We start from the raw sequence: 24818 nt of genomic DNA, 5'->3' as shown, positions 1-24818 counted from the left end.
AAAAGATAGAGATGGAAAAGAAGTTCAAGAAATGGTCAGACAGGCCACTTCCTGTAAAGGAATCTCTCAGGTTTTGACCTGCCATTTGAGTTCTGTTATACTCACAGACACCATTCAAACAGTTTTAGAAACTTTAGGGTGTTTTCTATCCATATGTAATAAGTATATGCATATTCTAGTTACTGGGTAGGAGTGGTAACCAGATTAAATCGGGTATGTTTTTTATCCAGCCGTGTCAATACTGCCCCCTAGCCCTAACAGGCTAAGCAAGCAGCCCTGTCCTCGTCACTTGGTTAACGTTAGCTGGCTGGTTAACGTTAGCTGGCTGGTTAACGTTAGCTGGCTGGTTAACGTTAGCTGGCTGGTTAACGTTAGCTGGCTAGCTAACCAGTAATAGTAATGTAATTAGGCTTTATCATGCCAGCAAAAGTAGTTAGCCTAGCTAGCTGGCCGGCTGTCCTAGTTATGTTCGCACACTGGACTGGTGCCAAGTCAATGCATCCCTGTCCTCGTCACTTGGTTAACATTCGCTGGCTGGTTAACGTTAGCTGGCTATAATAAACTCAAAATGGGGGAATGTTTACTCGTTGCTCAGGAGATAAATGGGAAGTCAAATACTGGATCAAGAAAAAGGTAATTAGCAGGTCCTGTGTGTATATTATGTTAGATTACAATAGAATTGTTCTGACCGTTTGGAACAATGTAAACAACACTAAATTAATTATAAGGTGAGTATTGTAATGTTTTATTATTATAATTTTTTTATTAATAATTTGTAAATCCTTTATTACAGCAAAAACTAAAAACATTCCTGAATGTAATTTTCCGAAATGTAACGTTTTATTTATTTACTGTTTATGCTATATTTAAGGGTCGCTTTATTTTTAATGCAGGAAAAAGCACATTGTGTTATAAAATAATATTGTTTTTAGTGTTGCACCATTGTTCTTATATACATTTTACATTTTAGTCATTTAGCAGACGCTCTTATCCAGAGCGACTTACAGTAGTGAATGCATACATTTAATTTCATGCATTTAAAAAAAAAATATATATATTTATTTTTTTGTACTGGCCTCCCGTGGGAATCGAACCCACAACCCTGGCGTTGCACACACCATGCTGGCGTTGCAAACACCATGCTCTACCAACTGAGCCACAGGGAAGGCTAACATAACATAACCATATACAATTTCAGTAGCACATGTCTTAGTGATGGACTGTCCCATCCCCACGTCCTCCACAATGGATTAGTCCACTCAGACGGGCATGAATCAGACAGGCATGAATCAGACAGGTGTCTTGTACACCCTGAAAATATTTTTTTTGCTAGTGCTCTACTAAAGAAATCTCGGTCGACCAACAGCCTATCTACCAACAATCGACCAGTTGACTAAATGGGGTCAGCCCTAAATGTTGTATTTCTTGTAGACAAAATTAATGCCAATTTTGTTTTTTTGAGCTAGCCCCCAATTGACCCCCATACACTCCTTGAAGGAGAGCTCTCCTTGTCCAAGAATCACCCAGAATGCACTGCGCGGTCCATTGACGAAGCATGGGAAAACATATACATTTGAATTGAGTTTCCCATCTCCTCAAAAGTATCTCTGAACAAGCTCTCCTTGTGAGGTTGCCATAAACTGTTTTGTTTACGCGACCTTTGACTGACTGTTGTAAAGCATTGTAGTGAATCTACTCAGAGGTCGACCGATTTTATGATTTGTCAACACCGATACCGATTATTGGAGGACCAAAAAAAGCCGATAGCAATTAATCGGCCACATTTTTATTTTTTATATACAGTTGAAGTCGGAAGTTTACATACACTTAGGTTGGAGTCATTAAAACTCATTTTTCAACCACTCCACAAATTTCTTGTTAACAAACTATAGTTTTGGCAAGTCGGTTAGGACATCTACTTTGTGCATGACACAAGTCATTTTTCCAATAATTGTTTACAGACAGATTATTTCACTTATAGTTCACTGTATCACAATTCCCGGGGGCCAGAAGTTTACATATACTAAGTTGACTGTGCTTTTAAACAGCTTGGAAAATTCCAAAAAATGATGTCATGGCTTTAGAAGCTTCAGATAGGCTAATTGACATCATTTGAGTCAATTGGAGGTGTACCTGTGGATGTATTTCAAGGCCTACCTTCAGACTCAGTGCCTCTTTGCTTGACATCATAGGAAAATCAAAAGTTATCAGCCAAGACCAATTTCCAAATGCCTGAAGGTACCATGTTAATCTGTACAAACAATAGTACGCAAGTATAAACACCATGGGACCACGCAGCCGTCATACGACTCAGGAAGGAGACGCGTTCTGTCTCCTAGAGATTAATTTACTTTGGTGCGAAAGGTGCAAACCAATCCCAGAACAACAGCAAAGGACCTTGCGAAGATGCTTGAGGAAATGGGTACAAAAGTATCAACATCCACAGTAAAACAAGTCCTATATCGACATAACCTGAAAGGCCACTCATCAAGGAAGAAGCCACTGCTCCAAAACTGCCATAAAAAAGCCAGACTACGGTTTGCAACTGCACATGGGGACAAAGATCGTACTTTTTGGAGAAATGTTCTCTGGTCTGATAAAACAAGCCGAAGAACACCATCCCAACCGTGAAGCACGGGGGTGGCAGCATCATGTTCTGGGCTGCTTTTCTGCAGGAGGGACTGGTGCTCTTCACAAAATAGATGGCATTATGAGGAAGGAAAATTATGTGGATATATTGAAGCAACATCTCAAGACATCAGTCAGGAAGTTAAAGCTTGGTCGCAAATGGGTCTGGACAATGACCCCAAGTATACTTCCAAAGTTGTGGCAAAATGGCTTAAGGACAAAGTCAAGATATTGGAGTGGCCATCACAAAGCCCTGACCTCAATCCTATAGAACATTTGTGGTCAGAAATGAAAAAGCGTGTGCGTGCAAGGAGGCCTACAAACCTGACTCAGTTACACCAGCTCTGTCAGGGGGAATGGGCCAAAATTCACCCAACTTATTGTGGGAAGCTTGTGGAAGGCTACCCAAAATGTTTGAACCAAGTTAAAGAATTAAGGCAATGCTACCAAATACTAATTGAGTGTATGTTAACTTCTGACCCACTGGGAATGTGATGAAAGAAATAAAAGCTGAAATCATTCTCTACACTTTTATTCTGACATTTCACATTCTTGAAATATAGTGGTGATCCTAACTGACCTAAGACGGGGACTTTTTACTAGGATTAAATGTCAGGAATTGTGAAACTGAGTTTAAATGTATTTGGCTAAGTTGTATGTAAACTTCTGACTTCAACTGTATATATTTGTAATGATGACATTTACAACAATACTGAATGAACACTTTTATTTTAACTTAATATAATACATAAATAAAATCAATTTAGTCTCAAATAAATAATGAAACATGTTCAATTTGGTTTAAATAATGCAAAAACACAGTGTTGGAGAAGAAAGTAAAAGTGCAATATGTGCCATTTAAAAACGCTAACATTTAAGTTTCTTGCTCATAACATATGAAAGCTGGTGGTTCCTTTTAACATGAGCCTTCAATATTCCCAGGTAAGAAGTTTTAGGTTGTAGTTATTGTAGGAATTATAGGACTATTTCTCTCTATACCATTTGTATTTCATATACCTTTGACTATTGGATGTTCTTATAGGCACTATAGTATTGCCAGCCTATTCTCGGGAGTTGATAGGCTTGAAGTCATAAACAGCGCAATGCTTGAAGCACAGCAACGAGCTGCTGGCAAACGCAGGAAAGTGCTGTTTGAATGAATGCTTACGAGCCTGCTGCTGCCTACCACCGCTCAGACTGCTCTATCAAATATCAAATCATAGACTTAATTATAATATAATAAACATACAGAAATACAAGCCGTAGGTCATTAATATGGTCAAATCCGTAAACTATAATTTTGAAAACAAAACGTTTATTCTTTCAGGGAAATACGGAACCGTTCCGTATTTTATCGAACGTGTGGCATCCCTAAGTCTAAATATTGCTCTTACATTGTACAACCTTCAATGTTATGTCATAATTATATAAAAATCTGGCAAATTGATTATGGTCTTTGTTAGAAATGGTCTTCACACAGTTCAACGAGCCAGGTGGCCCAAACTGCTGCATATACCCTGACTGCTTGCACAGAACGTGACACAATTTCCCTAATTAAAATAAATTCATGTTAGCAGGCGATGTTAACTAAATATGCAGGTTTCAAAAAATATGCTTGTGTATTGATTTTAAAGGCATTGATGTTTATGGTTCGGTGTACATTGGTGTAACAACAGTGATTTTATTTTTTCGCGAATGTGCTTGTTAATTCATCACCCGTTTGGTGATGTAGGCTGTTATTCGATGATAAATTAACATGCACCGCATTGACTATATGCAACGCACGACACGCTAGTTAACTACGCATGGTTGATGATATTACTAGTTTAACTAGTGATTATGTTAAGATTGATTTTTATAAGATACGTTTAATGCTAGCTAGTAACTTACTTTGGCTTCTTGCTGCACTCGCATAACAGGTGGTCAGCCTGCCACGCAGTCTCCTCGTGGAGTGCAATGTAATCGGCCATAATGGCGTCCGAAAATGCCGTTTACCGATTTGTTATGAAAACTTGAAATCGGCCATGCCGATTTAATCGGTCGACCTCTATACTCAATACAAAGTGGTGAAGTTATGAGCTGCATGTTACAGGATTTCACTGAGGTGGGAAAAAGTACCCAATTGTCATACTTGAGCGAAAGTAAAGATACCTTAATAGAAAATGACTCGCGTGAAAGTCACCCAGTAAAAGTAAAAAAGTATTTGGTTTTAAATATACTTAAGTATCAAAAGTAAAAGTGTAAATAATTTCAATATGCTTATATTAAGCAAACCAAATGGCACAATTTTCTTTTCACATTTTTTATTTACGAATTAGGCAGGGGCACACACAACACTCAGACATAATTTACAAACAAAGCATTCGTGTTTAGTGAGTCCGCCAGATCAGATGCAGTAGGGATGACCAGGGATGTTCTCTTGATAAGTGTGTGAATTAGACCATTTTCCTGTCCTGCTAAACATTCAAAATGTAACAAGTACTTTTGGGTGTCAGGGAAAATGTATGGAGTAGAAAGTACATTTTATTTTCTTTAGGAATGTAGTGAAGTAAAACTTGTCAAAAATATAAATACTAAAGTACAGATACCCCCAAAAAACGACTTAAGTAGTACTTTTAAGTATTTTTACTTAATTACTTTACACCACTGATTTCAGTGTATAGTTTGATCTTGTGAAAAGTGCAGTTTCAGATTTACATTTCCGTAAAGAACGTACCTAAGAAGGTAGACTAAACAAGTCTTTGTATTTATAGCGCATATAGTTGCTTTTTGGTGGTTATCAATGTTAATTTTAATATTTAGGAATCATAAATTAGAGTAAATCAAATCAAATTTATTTATATAGCCCTTCGTACATCAGCTGATATCTCAAAGTGCTGTACAGAAACCCAGCCTAAAACCCCAAACAGAAAGCAAAGCATGTGAAAGAAGCACGGTGGCTAGGAAAAGCTCCCTAGAAAGGCCAAAAACCTAGGAAGAAACCTAGAGAGGAACCAGGCTATGAGGGGTGGCCAGTCCTCTTCTGGCTGTGCAGGGTGGATATTATAACAGAACATGGTGAAGATGTTAAAATGTTCATAAATGACCAGCATGGTCAAATAATAATAATCATAGTAGTTGTCGAGGGTGCAACAGCACGTCCGGTGAACAGGTCAGGGTTCCATAGCCGCAGGCAGAACAGTTGAAACTGGAGCAGCAGCACGGCCAGGTGGACTGGGGACAGCAAGGAGTCATCATACCAGGTAGTCCTGAGGCATGGTCCTAGGGCTCAGGTCCTCCGAGAGAAAGACAGAAAGAGAGAATTAGAGAGAGCATATTTAAATTCACACAGGACACCGGATAAGACAAGAGAAATACTCCAGATGTAACAGACTGACCCTAGCCCCCCGACACATAAACTACTGCAGCATAAATACTGGAGGCTGAGACAGGAGGGATCAGAAGACACTGTGGCCCCATCTGATGATACCCCCGGACAGGGCCAAACAGGCAGGATATAACCCCACCCACTTTGCCAAGCACAGCCCCCACACCACTAGAGGGATGTCTCCAACCACCAACTTACCGTCCTAAGACAAGGCCGAGTATAGCCCACAACGATCTCCGCCATGGCACAACCCAAGGGGGGGCGCCAACCCAGACAGGAAGACCACGTCAGTGACTCAACCCACTCAAGTGACGCACCCCTCCCATGGACGGCATGGAAGAACACCAGTAAGCCAGTGACTCAGCCCCTGTAAAAGGGTTAGAGGCAGAGAATCCCAGTGGAAAGAGGGGAACCGGCAAGGCAGAGACAGCAAGGGCGGTTCGTTGCTCCAGCCTTTCCGTTCACCTTCACACTCCTGGGCCAGACTATACTTAATCATAGGACCTACTGAAGAGAAGTCTTCAGTAAAGACTTAAAGGTTGAGACTGAGTCTGCGTCTCTCACATTGGTAGGCAGGCCATTCCATAAAAATGGAGCTCTATAGGAGAAAGCCCTACCTCCAGCCGTTTGCTTAGAAATTCTAGGGACAATCAGGAGGCCTGCGTCTTGTGACCGTAGCGTACGTGTAGGTATGTACGGCAGGACCAAATCGGAAAGATAGGTAGGAGCAAGCCCATGTAATGCTTTGTAGGTTAGCAGTAAAACCTTGAAATCAGCCCTTGCCTTAACAGGAAGCCAGTGTAGGGAGGCTAGCACTGGAGTAATATGATAAAAATTTTTGGTTCTAGTCAGGATTCTAGCAGCCGTATTTAGCACTAACTGAAGTTTGTTTAGTGCTTTATCCGGGTAGCCAGAAAGTAGAGCATTGCAGTAGTCCAGCCTAGAAGTAACAAAAGCATGTATTAATTTTTCTGCGTCATTTTTGGACAGAAAGTTTGATTTTTGCAATGTTACGTAGATCGAAAAAAGCTGTCCTTGAAACATTCTTTATGTTCTTCAAAAGAGAGATCAGGGTCCAGAGTAACGCCGAGGTCCTTCACAGTTTTATTTGAGACGACTGTACAACCATCCAGATTAATTGTCAGATTCAACAGAAGATCTCTTTGTTTCTTGGGACCTAGAACAAGCATCTCTGTTTTGTCCGAGTTTAAAAGTAGAAAGTTTGCAGCCATCCACTTCTTTATTTCTGAAACACAGGCTTCTAGCGAGGGCAATTTTGGTGCTTGAAATTGAAATGTACAGCTGTGTGTCGTCCGCATAGCAGTGAAATTTAACATTATGTTTTCGAATGACATCCCCAAGAGGTAAAATATATAGTGAAAACAATAGTGGTCCTAAAACGGAACCTTGAGGAACACCGAAATTTACAATTGATTTGTCAGAGGACAAACCATTCACAGAGACAAACTGATATCTTTCCGACAGATAAGATCTAAACCAGGCCAGAACTTGTCCATGTAGACCAATTTGGGTTTCCAATCTCTCCAAAAGAATGTGGTGATCGATGGTATCAAAAGCGGCACTAAGATCTAGGAGCACGAGGACAGATGCAGAGCCTCGGTCTGACGTCATTAAAAGGTCATTTACCACCTTCACAAGTGCAGTCTCAGTGTTATGATGGGGTCTAAAACCAGACTGAAGCGTTTCGTATACATCGTTTGTCTTTAGGAAGGCAGTGAGTTGCTGTGCAACAGCTTTTTCAATTTTTTTGAGAGGAATGGAAGATTCGATATAGGCCGATAATTTGTTTATAATTTCTGGGTCAAGATTTGGCTTTTTCAAGAGAGGCTTTATTACTGCCACTTTTTTAGTGAGCTTGGTACACATCCGGTGGATAGGGAGCCGTTTATTATGTTCAACATAGGAGGGCCAAGCACAGGAAGCAGCTCTTTCAGTAGTTTAGTTGGAATAGGGTCCAGTATGCAGCTTGAGGGTTTGGAGGCCATGATTATTTTCATCATTGTGTCAAGAGATATAGTACTAAAACACTTTAGTATCTCCCTTGATTCTAGGTCCTGGCAGAGTTGTATAGACTCAAGACAATGGAGCTTTGGAGGAATACCCAGATTTAAAGAGGAGTCCGTAATTTGCTTTCTAATGATCATGATCTTTTCCTCAAAGAAGTTCATAAATGTATTACTGCTGAAGTGAAAGCCATCCTCCATTTGCGAAGGCTGCTTTTTAGTTAGCTTTGCGACAGTATCAAAAAGAAATTTCGGATTGTTCTTATTTTCCTCAATTAAGTTGGAAAAATAGGATGATCGAGCAGCAGTGAGGGCTCTTCGATACTGCACGGTACTGTCTTTCCAAGCTAGTCGGAAGACTTCCAGTTTGGTGTGGCACCATTTCCGTTCCAATTTTCTGGAAGCTTGCTTCAGAGCTTGTGTATTTTCTGTATAGCAGGGAGCTAGTTTCTTATGACAGATGTTTTTAATTTTTAGGGGTGCAACTGCATCTAGGGTATTGCGCAAGGTTAAATTGAGTTCCTGGGTTAGGTGGTTAACTGATTTTTGTCCTCTGACGTCCTTGGGTAGGCAGAGGGAGTCTGGAAGGGCATCAAGGAATCTTTGGGTTGTCTGAAAATTTATAGCATGACTTTTAATGCTCCTTGGTTGGGGTCTGAGCAGATTATTTGTTGCGATTGCAAACGCAATAAAATGGTGGTCCGATAATCCAGGATTATGAGGAAAAACATTAAGATCCACAACATTTATTCCATGGGACAAAACTAGGTCCAGGGTATGACTGTGGCAGTGAGTAGGTCCAGAGACATGTTGGACAAAACCCACTGAGTCGATGATGGCTCCGAAAGCCTTTTGGAGTGGGTCTGTGGACTTTTCCATGTGAATGTTAAAGTCACCAAAAATTAGAATATTATCTGCTATGACTACAAGATCCGATAGGAACTCAGTGAGGAACACTGCATATCGCCCAGGAGGCCTGTAAACAGTAGCTATAAAAAGTGAGTGAGTAGGCTGCATAGATTTAATGACTAGAAGCTCAAAAGACGAAAACGTCATTGTTTTTTTTTTTTGTAAATTGAAATTTGCTATCGTAAATGAGTACAGTATCTGTTAATCCTTTGGAGCACAATTTGTTAATGAAACGGTCGGTTTATCATTTCACCTCTAAAATACCATATATTGGTAGATATATTGGTGACTTGCCTCCCTAAAATCGCTATCAGACCCAAAAATCCCATATCGGTCAGCCTCTTATTTTTGGATGTGTTATTTCATTAATCTCTTTTAGTTCTGCCCTGTCAGCCAAGTTTACTCTCAAAGGGGTAATGTGAAGTTCCCATGATTATATTCTTATAGTTCCTGTTTTGGTCCAAAAATGTTCCTCCTTTTTTCTTTCAGATTATCCTGAGACTGACACACAGGACAGGACAGGAGCCTGTAAGTACTAGACAAACGTTGCCTTAACGTTGCTTTAAGTGTCAATTTCTTTCACTGACTGTTAATAAACTGTGCTTTTCTGCAGTGTTTCAAATTCTCTTTTGACTTCTAGCACTGGGTTGGTTGTCAAGGATACTGCTGTTCTTTTCTAGCAGTGTAGTTGAAAAGAGCTTCTATTCTTATCTTAGACCAGTGGGATGTTATGTGAAGTCAATTTTGTCTTTTTTATTAGAAGATGTACCCTTTGCCAACCACTGTCCCCCTGGTTGCTGATGCAACCTCAGTCAACATTAACCCGTGAAGCTGATTTCCCCATACCAACCACTGGCCCCCTGGTTACTGTTGCAACCTGACAACATTAACCCGTGAAGCTGATTTCCCCATACCAACCAATGGCCCCCTGGTTACTGTTGCAACCTCAGTCAACATTAACCCTTGAAGCTGATTTCCCCATACCAACCACTGGCCCCCTGGTTACTGTTGCAACCTCAGTCAACATTAACCCTTGAAGCTGATTTCCCCATACCAACCGCTGGCGAAATCCCCTCGCAATGATCTCAAAGTTTGTTTCTAATACACAATGCAATTAAACACAGACTACTCCTCGCTAATCAGGAAACTATTGGGTATGTTGTGGTGGACTGTCATTACAATTACAATAACGGGAATCTGGTCAAATTATGGTTGTAGTGTATCTAGCCACTGAATGTCTCTGAATTCACTGTCAGCATGCAGTCAAAGCTACGACAACATTTGGAGCTAACTAGTGCTCTCAAATCGTATCCTGATGTCGACAGCAGATGTGAGTTTTATTCATAACATTGCTAACATAGCTAGCTAACATTTTGAGAAAACAAGTTATATTAAGTGGCTAGCTAGATAGCGTTAGCAGCGTTTGGTGTTCAGTGAGACTGAGCTAGCTAACCAGCTGCGCTAGCAAACGATGTAACAAAGTGTAATTTAGGAATTAAAAAAATGTTCCAATGGGCTCTGCATTTCATTAACCAAAGTAGCAAGTACCCCTGGTGACCTGTTTAAATTATTTAGCCATTAAAAAAAAAAAAATTGGACGAGGAGTTCTTCAATGAGTCGGACGCGAGGGATATATTGCAGACACCCGACCAGGCCCCAATCCCCGTGATTCACTGGACAAGTAATCTGAGATTTCGAGGCACAAGATCCGGGTGCCTTGCGGGGGTCAGGTGACGAGTGGCTAATCTGCCCTTGCCTTCCGTTCTGCTAGCAAACGTTCAATCGCTGGAAAATAAATGGGACAAGCTGAAAGCACATATGTCCTACCAACGGGACATTAAAAACTGTAATATCTTACGTTTCACCAAGTCGTTGCTGAACGACGACATTAAGAACACACAGCTTGCGGGTTATACAAGACAGAGCAGCAGCCTCTGGTAATACATGGGGCGGGGGCCTATGCATTTATGTAAACAGCTGGTGCACGATATCTAAGGAAGTCTCAAAGTTTTGCTCGCCTGAGGTAGAGTATCTCATGATAAACTGTAGATGAGCTGTAGATCAGTATTTTTTTGTAGCAGTCTACATACCATCACAGACCGAGGCTGGCACTAAAACTGCACTCAATGAGCTGTATTCCGCCATAAGCAAACAGGAAAACGCTCATCCAGAGGCGGCGCTCCTGGTGGCCAGTGACTTTAATGCAGGGAAACTTAAATCAGTTTAACCTAATTTCTATCAGCATGTTAAACGTGCAACCAGAGGGGAAACAATTCTAGACCACCTTTACTCCACACACAGAGACGCATACAAAGCTCGCCTTCCATTTGGCAAATCTGACCATAACGCTATCCTCCTGATTCCTGCTTACAAGCAAAATTAAAGCAGGAATCACCAGTGACTCGATCAATAAAAAGGTGGTCAGATGAAACAGATGCTAAGCTACAGGACTGTTTTGCTAGCACAGACTGGAATATGTTCCGGGATCCCTCCGATGGCATTGAGGAGTACACCATCAGTCACTGGCTTTATCAATAAGTGCATCGAGGACGTCACCCCCACAGTGACTGTACATACATACCCCAACCAGAAGCCATGGTTCTCATCGATGGGGCAGTAGTGGAGAAGGTTGAGAGCTTCAAGTTCTTTGGCTTCTACATCACCAACAAACTAACATGGTCCATGCACATCAAGATAGTCGTGAGGAGGGCACGACAAAACCTATTCACCCTCAGGAGACTGAAAAGATTTGTTATGGGTCCTCAGATCCTCAAAGGGTTTTACGGCTGCACCATCGAGAGCATCCCAACGGGTTGCATCACTGCCTGGTATGGCAATTGCTTGGCCTCAGACCGCAAGGCACTACAGAGGGTAGTGCGTACGGCCCAGTACATCACTGGGGCCAAGCTTCCTGCCATCCAGGACCTCTATACCAGGCGGTGTCAGAGGAAGGCCCTAAAAATTCTGACTACAGTCACCCTAGTCATAGACTGTTCTCTCTGCTACCGCACTGCAAGCGGTACCGGAGCACCACGTCTAGGTCCAAGAGGCTTCTAAACAGCTTCTACCCCCAAGCCATAAGACTCCTGAACAGCTAATCAAATGGCTACCCAGACTATTTGCACCCCCCCTACACTGCTGCTACTCTGTTATTATCTATGCATAGCCACTTCATTAACCCTACCTGCATGTACATAATTACCTCAATTACCTCAACACTGGTGCCCCCGCACATGACACATTGACTCTGAACCGGTACCCGCTGTATATAGCCCCACTATTGTTATTTTACTGCTGTCCCTTTAATTATTTGTTTATCTTATCTTTTACTTTTTTTGGTATTTTCTTAACTGCATTGTTAGTTGAGGGCTCGTAAGCATTTCATTGTAAGGTCTACCTGTTGTATTCGGCGAATGTGACAAATAAAATTTGATTTGATGTGGAAGCGGTAAATAGGCGGATGCGGTGGATTGAGACACATCCCATGCTTAACTGACAGAATTTTAGGGAGATTTAAATTTTCTTTTAAAAAATGATACTAATTAGATTTCCGCGGGGGCGTGGACATCGACCTTAGATGGTTAAAGAAAACTCCGTTTTTGCCATATACCTCACTGGCTTTTATGCGTTTTTTATTTTTTTTTAAACGTGCACTTGTTCAAGGTGTCGGACTCGACGACAGTTGCTATCCATTGGACCGCTGCGATTGGTTGCCCAAAATTCTGGGGCGGGGCTTAGATAAGGGTCAAATGTGTCTGTGGATTTGATCAAATCCACTAATAATTGTACAAAATATAGTACAGCTATTGAGATCTTTTTCTGTCTCCCTAAAAGGCTGTATCAGTCAGATGTCCTCTCTCCCTCCCTCCCTCAACCACTTCAGCAGAGCTCATTACCTTTACCTTCAGACTCATGGGCCTTTTTGTCTTTCAATGACAATTATTTTTTTATGGGAGGAAAGTAGTGAGTAGGCGACCCTCATTTTCTCTCAGGGTAGAATAGCACATAGTGTTCTAGAAAACGCTTTCACTCTCCCCTTCCTCTCCTCCATCGTTGCTGGCACTGTGGTCTCGGAAATCTGCTATCGTTCTCCTCCTACTCACCCTCCCACATTCACACAAACAGTTGTACTGTAAAGTGGAGAGGGAGAGAGCAGGTGAAATGGGCTGGGAATTGCCAGGGACCTCACAATGTTATCACGATACTTGGGTGAGGATACGTAATGTATTGTGATTCTCACGTTTCGATACTGCGATTTTGATGTTCCAAACATTATTTCTCAGCAGACGAGAAAGTTAGTTTTGATCAGTCAGGGTAATAAAAGTGCTGAAAACACGTTGGCCTACACCCATCAGTAGTACTGGTATAGACCTACACCAGACCTACACCCGTCGGTAGTACTGTATAGACCTACACCCGTCGGTAGTATTGTATAGACCTACACAGTCAGGCGCACCAGCTGTTCTGGATGACTGTGTGGTAGCCGACGTGAGCAAGACCTTTTAAACAGATCAACATTCACAAAGCCGCTGGGCCAGACGGATTTCCAGGACGTGTACTCAAAGCATGCACGGACCAACTGGCAAGTGTCTTCACTGACATTTTCAACCTCTCCCTGTCTGAGTCTGTAATACCTACATGTATCAAACAGACCACCATGTTACCTTCCCTTCCTTGGGCACAGGGACTCTGCCTAAATGATTACCACTCCGTAGCACTCACGTCGGTAGCCATGAAGTGCTTTGAAAGGCTGGTCATGGCTCACATCAACACAATTATCCCAGAAATCCAAGACTCACTCCAATTCGCATACCGCCCCGACAGATGACGCAATCTCAATCGCACTCAACACTGCCCTTTCTCACCTGGACAAAAGGAACACCTATGTGAGAATGCTATTCATTGACTACAGCTCAGCATTCAACACCATAGTGCCCACGTAGCTCATCACTAAGCTAAGGACCCTGGGACTAAACACCTCCCTCTGCAACCGGAACCTGGACTTCCTGACGGGCCGCCCCCAGGCGGTAAGGATAGGCAACGACACGTTTGCCACACTGGAGCCCCTCAGGGGTGTGTACTTAGTCCCCTCCTGTACTCGCTGTTCACCCATAACTGCATGGCCAAACACGACTCCAACACCTTTAAGTTTGCTGGCGTCACAACAGTAGTAGGCCTGATCACCGACAACAATGAGACAGCCTATAGGGAGGAGGTCAGAGAACTGGCAGTGTGGTGCCAGGACAACAACCTCTCCCTCAATGTGAGCGAGACAAAGGAGCTGATCGTGGACTACACCAAAAGGCGGGCTGAACACGCCCTCATTAACATCGACGGGGCTGTAGTGGAGCGGGTCGAAAGTTTCAAGTTCCTTGGTGTCCACATCACCAACGATGGTCCAAACATACCAAAACAGTTGTGAAGAGGGCACGACAAAACCTTTTCCCCCTCAGGAGACTGAAAAGATTTGGCATGAGTCCTCAGATCCTCAAAAGGTTCTACAGCTGCACCATCGAGAGCATCCTGACCGGTTGCATCACCGCCTGGTATGGCATCTACTCGGCATCTGACCGTAAGGCACTACAGAGGGTAGTGCGTACTGCCCAGTACATCACTGGGGCCAAGCTTCCTGCTATCCAGGACCTATATACCAGGCAGTGTCAGAGGAAAGCTCATAAAATTGTCAGAGACTCCAGTCACCCAAGTCATAGACTGTTTTCTCTCTACCGCACAGCAAGCTGGTACCAGAGTGCCAAGTCTTGGACCACAAGGCTCCTTAACAGCTTCTACCCCCAAGCCATAAGACTGCTGAACAATTAATCAAATAGCCACTGGACTATTTACATTGACCCCCCCCCCCCATTTGGTTTTATACTGTTGATACTCGCTGTTTATAATCTATGCATAGTCACTTTACCCCTACCTACATGTACAAATGTACCTCTAACCTGTACCCCCTGTAGATAGCCTTGTTATTGTTATGGTGTTACTTTTTATTATTTAAAAAAAGTCTTTCTTGAGTTTATTTGGTAAATATTTTCTTAACTCTTCTTGAACTGCACTGTTGGTTAAGGGCTGGTAAGTAAGCGCTTCACTGTAATTTCTACACTTGTTGTATTCGGCCCATGTGACTAAAAAAAGTTTGATTTTGATTTGTATAGACTCATGTGGGATGCCAGTCGGTGGGATGCCAGTCAGTGGGATGCCAGTCAGTGATCCTAGTAGCCAGCCTGTAGTGTCACACTGTCTGTCAAGTGCTGTATAGTATGTGGAGGAATGCTGTAGAGGCCTACTTCCTGTCGATTCTGTCCCAGACACAGTAACCTATTGTTCTCTGACACTTTGTTTGGGACAACCTTTTTTTTATTTTTTATTTTTTTTAAACATGGTCTGCAGCTGTTACAGAGGACCCCCTTTGGCTAACATCACGTGCCTGAGCCAAAAACTCACCCACCTAGTGTAGCGTTTCCCAGATCTCCTTCAACACCTTTAACCTCTTCAGATAAAGACTGTCATGGCAGCATATGGTCCAGTTATTTATCCACATGGCTGGTACAGGGTTATAGCAGTGTAAGGTACCCTAGTTCAGACTTGATCCACTGTTATGAGTGTATTGTCGTTCTAGGAAAGCTTGTAGTTCTCCAGTTGTTTGCTCTGCAGTCAAGAGCTGCCCTTATATTCTGGCCTTGATACAGTGTTACAGGAGGAGTGTATTGTGCTTCTCCGTGATGTTGAGGTCATGATACAGTGTTCTGTGTGTATTCTAGTTGTTGTGTAGTGAGAATGTGCCTGAGGACTCTAGATGTCTGTGTCCTTTCTCATTCCTCCCAGATGAGACGAGAGGTCGCTGTTGACTGACCCCTAGCTATGCTGACTGACTCTCTCTCTCGTTCTCTCGCGCTCTCTCTCTCAATATCTCTGTATTTTTCTCTATGGCAATGCTCTCTATCTTCCTGTATATCTCGCTCTACCGCCCTATCTGCGCTCCTTCCACTCCCACACTCTTTCACATGGAGTGAAGAGTCATTACTTTGTGCACCCCCTCCCTCTCTGCCACTCTCTCTCTCTCTCTCTCTCTTTCACTCTCTCTCACACTTTCTCTTCACTCACAATCTGTACCAATCTGTCTGTGGACACATTCGTTTTCACCCAGCACCCGACACCCCCACTAATTTCCATCTGCTCTGGAGGCCTTGGTCTGCAACGGCTGGAGGCCTTGGTCTGCAACGGCTGGAGGCCTTGGTCTGCAACGGCTGGAGGCCTTGGTCTGCAACGGCTGGAGGCCTTGGTCTGCAACGGCTGGAGGCCTTGGACAGGAACCAAAATGTATTAACTTTGACTCTGAAACTGAAAGCAGTAGACCTCAGCTTGACCTTATTGTAGTAAATGGTCTACCATAAGATGCTCTTGAAAAGTGACCAAGGACTTTGCATCTCTTTATAGTGCATATCATCCTTTATAAATAGCATTTCTGTTATGTTTGAAAACCCACCCCACTGAGGTTGGCCCTCTTGTCTATTCTGAACAACCTGTCCCTTTTCAAACTTCCTTAACCTGGGAGAGGATACAGGAAGTGGACCAGAGGTGGCTTTAGTGTGTTTCCTGTCCGGTGTTGACAGATCTGACAGTGTTAACCCACTCTGACCCCGCCCCTCGCTCTCAGGAGAGGAAGATATGCTGTTGGCCAGACTTTACTGGTTGGTCGACCTCAAAGCCAGAGCTCTTCTATAATTCATACAAAGTTAGCAAACGTTCATTCCGTATTGGCTCCAAACATTCCAGAACAAAAATATTCTAATCTGTATTCTGACCAAAATTTCATTGTCTTGGAAGTTGGAACTTTTGGTGCAAATATGGTGGACATTGAAAAGCTAGGTTACATCTTCTGACTGAGTTTGCATTTCTATGACCCTGGTCAGGAATGAGAAAAGGAGCAGCTGGCTTCAACATAGCAGATCCTACCATACAGACTCGCCTAACTACTGAATACGGTCTACCATACAGACTCACCTAACTACTGAATACGGTCTACCATACAGACTCGCCTAACTACTGAATACGGTCTACCATACAGACTCACCTAACTACTGAATACGGTCTACCATACAGACTCGCCTAACTACGGAATACGGTCTACCATACAGACTCGCCTAACTACTGAATACGGTCTACCATACACACTCGCCTAACTACTGAATACGGTCTACCATACACACTCGCCTAACTACTGAATACGGTCTACCATACACACTCGCCTAACTACTGAATACGGTCTACCATACACACTCGCCTAACTACTGAATCCCGCCCACCATACACACTCGCCTAACTACTGAATCCCGTCTACCATACACACTCGCCTAACTACTGAATACCGTCTACCATACAGACTCGCCTAACTACTGAATACAAATCTACCATACAGACTCGCCTAACTACTGAATACGGTCTACCATACACACTCGCCTAACTACTGAATACGGTCTACCATACACACTCGCCTAACTACTGAATACGGTCTACCATACACACTCGCCTAACTACTGAATACGGTCTACCATACACACTCGCCTAACTACTGAATACCGTCTACCATACACACTCGCCTAACTACTGAATACCGTCTACCATACACACTCGCCTAACTACTGAATACAAATCTACCATACAGACTCGCCTAACTACTGAATACGGTCTACCATACAGACTCGCCTAACTACTGAATACAAATCTACCATACACACTCGCCTAACTACTGAATACGGTCTACCATACACACTCGCCTAACTACTGAATACGGTCTACCATACACACTCGCCTAACTACTGAATACGGTCTACCATACACACTCGCCTAACTACTGAATACGGTCTACCATACACACTCGCCTAACTACTGAATACGGTCTACCATACACACTCGCCTAACTGCTGAATACCGTCTACCATACACACTCGCCTAACTGCTGAATACCGTCTACCATACACACTCGCCTAACTGCTGAATACCGTCTACCATACACACTCGCCTAACTGCTGAATACCGTCTACCATACACACTCGCCTAACTGCTGAATACCGTCTACCATACACACTCGCCTAACTGCTGAATACCGTCTACCATACACAACCTTAGCCTTGTATAGAACTGGGTCGATTGGCCATCTGTACATAGGCTGGCATAAGTTCAACCCCCCTTAGAGCACAGCTGGCTCCTACAGTCAATTGCTGACCATACAACCTTTCCTCTCAGCACAGCAGGACAGTCCAGAGAGGAAAGGTGTAGGAAGGAGAAGGATTTCTCCTGACAGGACAATCACTGCTCTATGCTGTTACGGGCTAAAGCCAACACTACAAATAGACTTCTCATTCCTGCAGAAAGACGGTAAGGCACAGACCAACCATAACCAGGGTGCGAGAGAGGGAGAGACCCCCCCCCGTGACTGACCCAAACTTAAGGAAATCCTTGACTATGTACAGACTCAGTGAGCATAGCCTTGCTATTGAGAGAGGCCTCGATAGGCAGACCTGGCTCTCAAGAGAAGACAGGCTATGTTCACATTGCCCACAAAATGAGGTGGAAACTGAGCTGCACTTCCTAACCTTCTGCCAAATGTATGACCATATTAGAGACACATATTTCCCTCAGACTACACAGATCCACAAAGAATTCGAAAACAAACCCAATTTTGATAAACTCCCATATCTACTGGGTGAAATACCACAGTGTGCCATCACAGCAGCAATATTTGTGACCTGTTGCCACAAGAAAAGGGCAACCAGTGAAGAACAAACACCATTGTAAATACAACCCATATTTATGATTATTTATTTTCCTTTTTGTACTTTAACCATTTGTACATTGTTACAACACTGTATATAGACATAATGACATTTGTAATGTCTATATTTTTTTGAAACTTCTGAATGTAATGTTTACTGTTCATTTTTGTTTATTTCACTTTTGTATATTATCTACTTCACTTGCTTTGGCAATGTTAACATATGTTTCCCATGCTAATAAAGGCCCTTGAATTGAATTGAGAGAGAGATGAGCGCAACCCCTTACCGTGAGAATGTTTTGTCTGTTGACACGTTTTGAGAGATGTAACTGATGTAGGAATGTTTTGAGATCCTAGAGTCAGTTATCACCATCTGTCATCACTGTATCATGAAAAAGATGTCGGAGGGAGAGTCCCAAATGGGAAGCTATTGACTACATAGTGCACTATTACCCTATGGGCCCTGGTCAAAAGTAGTGTACTGTGTAGGGAATAGGGTGCCATAGGGCTCTGGTCAAAAGTTGTGTAGGGAATAGGGTGCCATAGGGCTCTGGTCAAAAGTAGTGTACTATATATTGAATAGGGTGCCATTGGGCTCTGGTCAAAAGTAGTGTACAATATAGGGAATAGGGTGCCATTTGGTGACGCAGGCGAACACGGAGGCATCGCGACATGCATTCACACGCAGGCAGACATGGTATGAGAGGAATCGCTCCTCAAGTCTTTCCGTCCCACTCCTCTTCACTGGCACCACAGTTGCACCGTCAGTGCTGCACGGATACAGGGTAGATCACACACTATGGCCAAACAGAGCCACATAGACGCCATTTTGGAGATCCAGGCAATAGTTCCTATACCCTGTTTCTTTGTTTCTCTCTCTCTCTCGCTCTCCCTCTCCCTCCATCTCTAAATAGTGATTAAAGGGTCATGCTTAAGATTTGAGGTGAAATACACTGTACAAAACATTTTATTTGTATTATTATTTTTATTTAACCTTTTTATTTAACTAGGAAAGTCAGTTAAGAACAAATGTTTATTTACAATGCCGGCCTACCAAAAGGCCTCCTCCAGGGACGGGTGCCTGGGATAAAAAAGAAATAATAAATACAATATAAATAAATATATATATTTTTTAAATAACATGTAAATATAGGACAAAACACACATCACAACACTACATAAAGAGAGACCTAAGACGACAACATAGCAAGGTAGCAACATGACAACAACATGGAGAACATTATGCTCTTTCCATGACACAGACTGACCAGGTGAATCCAGGTTAAAGCTATGATATTTTATTGATTTCACTTGTTAAATCCACTTCAATCAGTGTAGATGAAGGGGAGGAGACAAGTTAAAGTAGGATTATTATTTTTTTTTAAAGCCTTGAGACATTGTATGTGAGCCATTGAGAGGGTGAATGGGCAAGACAAAAGATTGAAGTGCCTTTGAACGGGGTATGGTATTGTAGTTAGTGCCAGGTGCACCGGTTTGAGTCTGTCAAGAACTGCACCGCTGCTGGGTTTTTCACGTTCAACAGTTTTCCCGTGTGTATCAAGAATGTGGGAAGCATTGGAGTCAACATGGGCCAGCATCCTTGTGGAATGCTTTCGACACCTTGTAGAGTCCCATGCCCTGACGAATTGAGGCTGTTCTAAGGACAAAAAGTTGGAGCTGCACCTCCATATTCGGAAGGTGTTCTTAATGTTTTGTCCACTCCGTTTATGTAAGTCATGTGCATTGTAATGAGTTGTTCTGCAGTAGTACATGTGTTGATATGCTGTAGTTAGGGATCCATCTATATGACATTTCTGGCCGATACCGGTATCCAATATTCTCTTTGCCAAAAAAAAAACAATACCGATCACCGTTATTTAAAATTTTAGCGGCTTTTTAAAGCATTCTAGTACAGTTAAATATAGTTGAAACACACGTGTGCACACACACACTGACCCAAAAAGTTATTTTGTTGGCATTTACATATGTCCCCATTACCAGTAAAACATCATCAAAATCAAAAATCATTTGTTCAGTCGTTTCATTCTCAACCAGGATTTCATCATAAAAGTCAAGCAGTGAAGTTTCAGCTCTGTCTGTCCGTGGCTTCTTCCTCGGTTTCACCTAAACCCTATTTCTTGTCTGCATCGAAGTAGCGGTCCTTGTACCTAGCGTCGAGCATGGTGGCGACACAGTAAAGAGGCTCAGAGAGAATGTCACCGAATCACTTGTTCACAGCCTCTTGTAGAGTACTTTTGGAAGTTAACCCCACTGTCTGTGTGGGCAGATTTGTTGAGCAGGTGTTTCAATACCATGACAGAGGGTATCACGTCTGCTACAGACACCGTTGATAAGCTTATTTCTCCAGTCAGTTGTTCGAATGGCGCTAGGAGTGTGTTCATGTTTCCAAGTTTCAAACATGTTCTCAAACGCCATTGAAATGTCTGCAGCGGTATGAGAACCAGCACGTTCTTGAGCATGCAATACGGCTTTCCTCAGTACGAAATCCTCGTCGACCCACTGTGCTGTCAGACTCAGCATGCTCATGGGGGCTGATGTCGCTGGTCCAAATGTCAGTCGTGAAGCTAATAGCAGTAACGCCCATAGCAAGTAGCTCATGTATGTGTGTTTCAGCAATACTGTGTAACTCCGGTAGGGCAACATCTGAAAAATAGCGCCTACTTGGTAGTGTGTACCGATGCTTGAGGTGCTCGACCAGTTGGCAAAAGCCAACATCATCCACGACAGAGACCGGTTGATTGTCAAGGTCAATGAATTCCATTATCGTGGCGTTTAATGGATTTCGCCTTTTGAGTCGTCTTGCTGAAATGTTCTTACTCTTTCAAATGACTGCTGGACTTGAACTTGTTTAGTTGTTGGAAGTGTGCACTTAGTATTTTTCTGCTGTTCTGTGTAGCGCTGTATTTTTCGTGCCGTCATTACGTCATCTACCTATGTTATATAGGTATGGACCTCATCTACCTATGTTGTATAGGTATGCATGTTATATAGGTATGGACCTCATCTACCTACGTTGTATAGGTATGCATGTTATATAGGTATGGACCTCATCTACCTACGTTGTATAGGTATGCATGTTATATAGGTATGGACCTCATCTACCTACGTTGTATAGGTATGCATGTTATATAGGTATGGACCTCATCTACCTATGTTGTATAGGTATGCATGTTATATAGGTATGGACCTCATCTACCTACGTTGTATAGGTATGCATGTTATATAGGTATGGACCTCATCTACCTACGTTGTATAGGTATGCATGTTATATAGGTATGGACCTCATCCACCGACGTTGTATAGGTATGCATGTTATATAGGTATGGACTTCATCTACCTACGTTGTATAGGTATGCACGTCAGCTTTGACATCGGTTTTGCACATCGGCGTTAAACTAGACATCGGGCCGATGTTGGCATTTTTAGCTAATATTGTCTGATTCCGATATGCTTACTGATATATTGTGCATCCCTAGCTGTAATATAGGTGTCAGGTGAGCACTTGTAAGTAAAACACTGTCCCCTCTCTCCCCCCCCCTCTCTGATCCTGGCTGGTCCTCAGTACAGTAGCTAGATGCACCTCTTGGGTCCTGGCTGATCCTCAGTAGAGTATCAATATGCACCGCTCTGGTCCTCAGTACTGTATCAATATGCACCGCTTTGGTCCTCAGTACTGTATCAATATGCACCGCTCTGGTCCTCAGTACAGTAGCTAGATGCCCCTCACAGCCCTTTTTTACAACAAGACAGAAACACACCATTTTCACAAATGTTGATGTTGCGGTGGGGCTAGAGATGATGAATATGAAGTAGTTTTCTTTTTATTTCCTTTTAATTACACCACCAGTTTTTTTTTCTTTTTTCTCTCGGTCTCTCTCCCCCACTTCCTTAGAAAATGGGCGTTTAGCTATTCAGTATTCGTCTGTGATTGGCTTAGATTAGCTAACCTGTTGACAATGGTGTATAAATACTTTAAAGTACTACTTAAGTAGTATTTTTGGGGGTATCTGTACTTTACTATTTATGTTTTTGACAACTTTTACTTCACTACATTCCTGAAGAATATAATGTACTTTTTACTCCATACATTTTCCCTGATACCTAAAAGTACTCGTTACATTTTAATTGCTTAACATGACAGGAAAATGGTCCAATTCACACATTTTTCAAGAGAGCATCCCTGGTCATCCCTACTGCCTCTGATCTGGAGGACTCACTAAACAGGGAACATCAAATGTATTTATATAGCCCTTCTTACATCAGCTGATATCTCAAAGTGCTGTACAGAAACCCAGCCTAAAACCTCAAACAGCAAGCAATGCAGGTGTAGAAGCACGGTGGCTATGAAAAACTCCCTAGAAAGGCCAAAACCAAGGAAGAAACCTAGAGAGGAACCAGGCTATGAGGGGTGGCTAGTCCTCTTCTGGCTGTGCCGGGTGGAGATTATAACAGAACATGGCCAAGATGTTGAAATGTTCATAAATGAACAGCATGGTCAAATAATAATAATCACAGTAGTTGTCGAGGGTGCAACAGGTCAGCACCTCAGGAGTAAATGTCAGTTGGCTTTTCATAGCCGATCATTGAGAGTATCTCTACCGCTCCTGCTGTCTCTAGAGAGTTGAAAACAGCAGGTCTGGGACAGGTAGCACGTCCGGTGAACAGGTCAGGGTTCCATAGCTGCAGGCAGAACAGTTGGAACTGGAGCAGCAGCACGGCCAGGTGGACTGGGGACAGCAAGGAGTCATCATGCCAGGTAGTCCTGAGGCATAGTCCTAGGGCTCAGGTCCTCCGAGAGAGAGAAAAAGAGAGAGAGAGAGCATACTTAAAATAACACAGGACACTGGATAAGACAGGAGAAATACTCCAGATATAACAGACTGACCCTAGCCCCCCCGACACATTAACTACTGCAGCATAAATACTGGAGGCTGAGACAGGAGGGGTCGGGAGACACTGTGGCCCCATCCGATGATACCCCCGGACAGGGCCGGACAGGGCCAAACAGGCAGGATATAACCCCACCCACTTTGCCAAAGCACAGTCCCCACACCACTAGAGGGATATCTTCAACCACCAACTTACCATCCTGAGACAAGGCCGAGTATAGCCCACAAAGATCTACGCCACGGCACAACCCAAGTGGGGGGGCGCCAACCCAGACAGGAAGACCACGTCAGTGATCATCTCCTGCCTCTGATCTGGAGGACTCACTAAACACAAATGCTTCATTTGTAAATTATGTCTGTGTGTTGGAGCGTGCCCCTGGCTATCCGAAAATGTAAAAAAAATAACAAGAAAATGGTGCCGTCTGGTTTGCCTAATATAAGGAATGTGAAATTATTTAAACTTTTACTTTTGATACTTAAGTACATTTTAAAACCAAATACTTTTTATACTTGTACTCTACTATTTTATTGTGTGTCTTTCACTTTTACTTGAGGCATTTTCTATTAAGGTATCTTTACTTTTATTCAAGTATGAAAATTGGGTACTTTATTTCCCACCACTTCCTGTTGGTGTGTTAGTGTGGAGAGGTGGATGAGAGGCAGAGTGATTCTCTGTTATGCCTGCTGGTTGCCTGCTGGTTGGAGGAGAGGCTGTTTTCTCTGTTAGGCCTGCTGGTTGGAGGAGAGGCAGAGTGATTCTCTGTTAGGCCTGCTGGTTGGAGGAGAGGCAGAGTGATTCTCTGTTAGGCCTGCTGGTTGGAGGAGAGGCAGAGTGATTCTCTGTTAGGCCTGCTGGTTGGAGGAGAGGAGAGGCAGAGTGATTCTCTGTTAGGCCTGCTGGTTGGAGGAGAGGAGAGGCAGAGTGATTCTCTGTTAGGCCTGTTGGTTGGAGGAGAGGAGAGGCAGAGGGATTCTCTGTTAGGCCTGTTGGTTGGAGGAGAGGAGAGGCAGAGGGATTCTCTGTTAGGCCTGCTGGTTGGAGGAGAGGAGAGGCAGAGGGATTCTCTGTTAGGCCTGCTGGTTGGAGGAGAGGAGAGGAGAGGCAGAGGGATTATCTGTTAGGCCTGCTGGTTGGTGGTCCTGCACTGACCCAGTCCTGTTCCAAGTACTCCTCGGTCTACCCTACTGTATTTATCCAA

At 43.1% G+C, this 24818-nt stretch overlaps 1 protein-coding gene across 2 annotated transcripts in view; it reads left to right on the top strand.

Annotated features, from left to right (window-relative positions):
- The window catches only part of LOC106571085 (signal-induced proliferation-associated 1-like protein 1), a 215606-nt gene that overhangs the window by 88356 nt on the left and 102432 nt on the right, over window positions 1-24818 (top strand). For both annotated transcript variants that reach the window (XM_014143753.3, XM_014143752.3), the window contains exon 2: window positions 9418-9456. The gene's annotated coding sequence lies outside the window, so the exon portion shown is untranslated. The remainder of the gene's footprint in view (window positions 1-9417; window positions 9457-24818) is intronic.

The sequence above is a fragment of the Salmo salar genome, chromosome 15 (assembly GCF_965601325.2).
Source record: "Salmo salar chromosome 15, fSalSal1, whole genome shotgun sequence".
Taxonomy (NCBI): Eukaryota; Metazoa; Chordata; class Actinopteri; order Salmoniformes; family Salmonidae; genus Salmo; species Salmo salar.
Note: the sequence above shows the minus strand (reverse complement) of the source record. Positions and strands in the feature narration are given on the sequence as shown.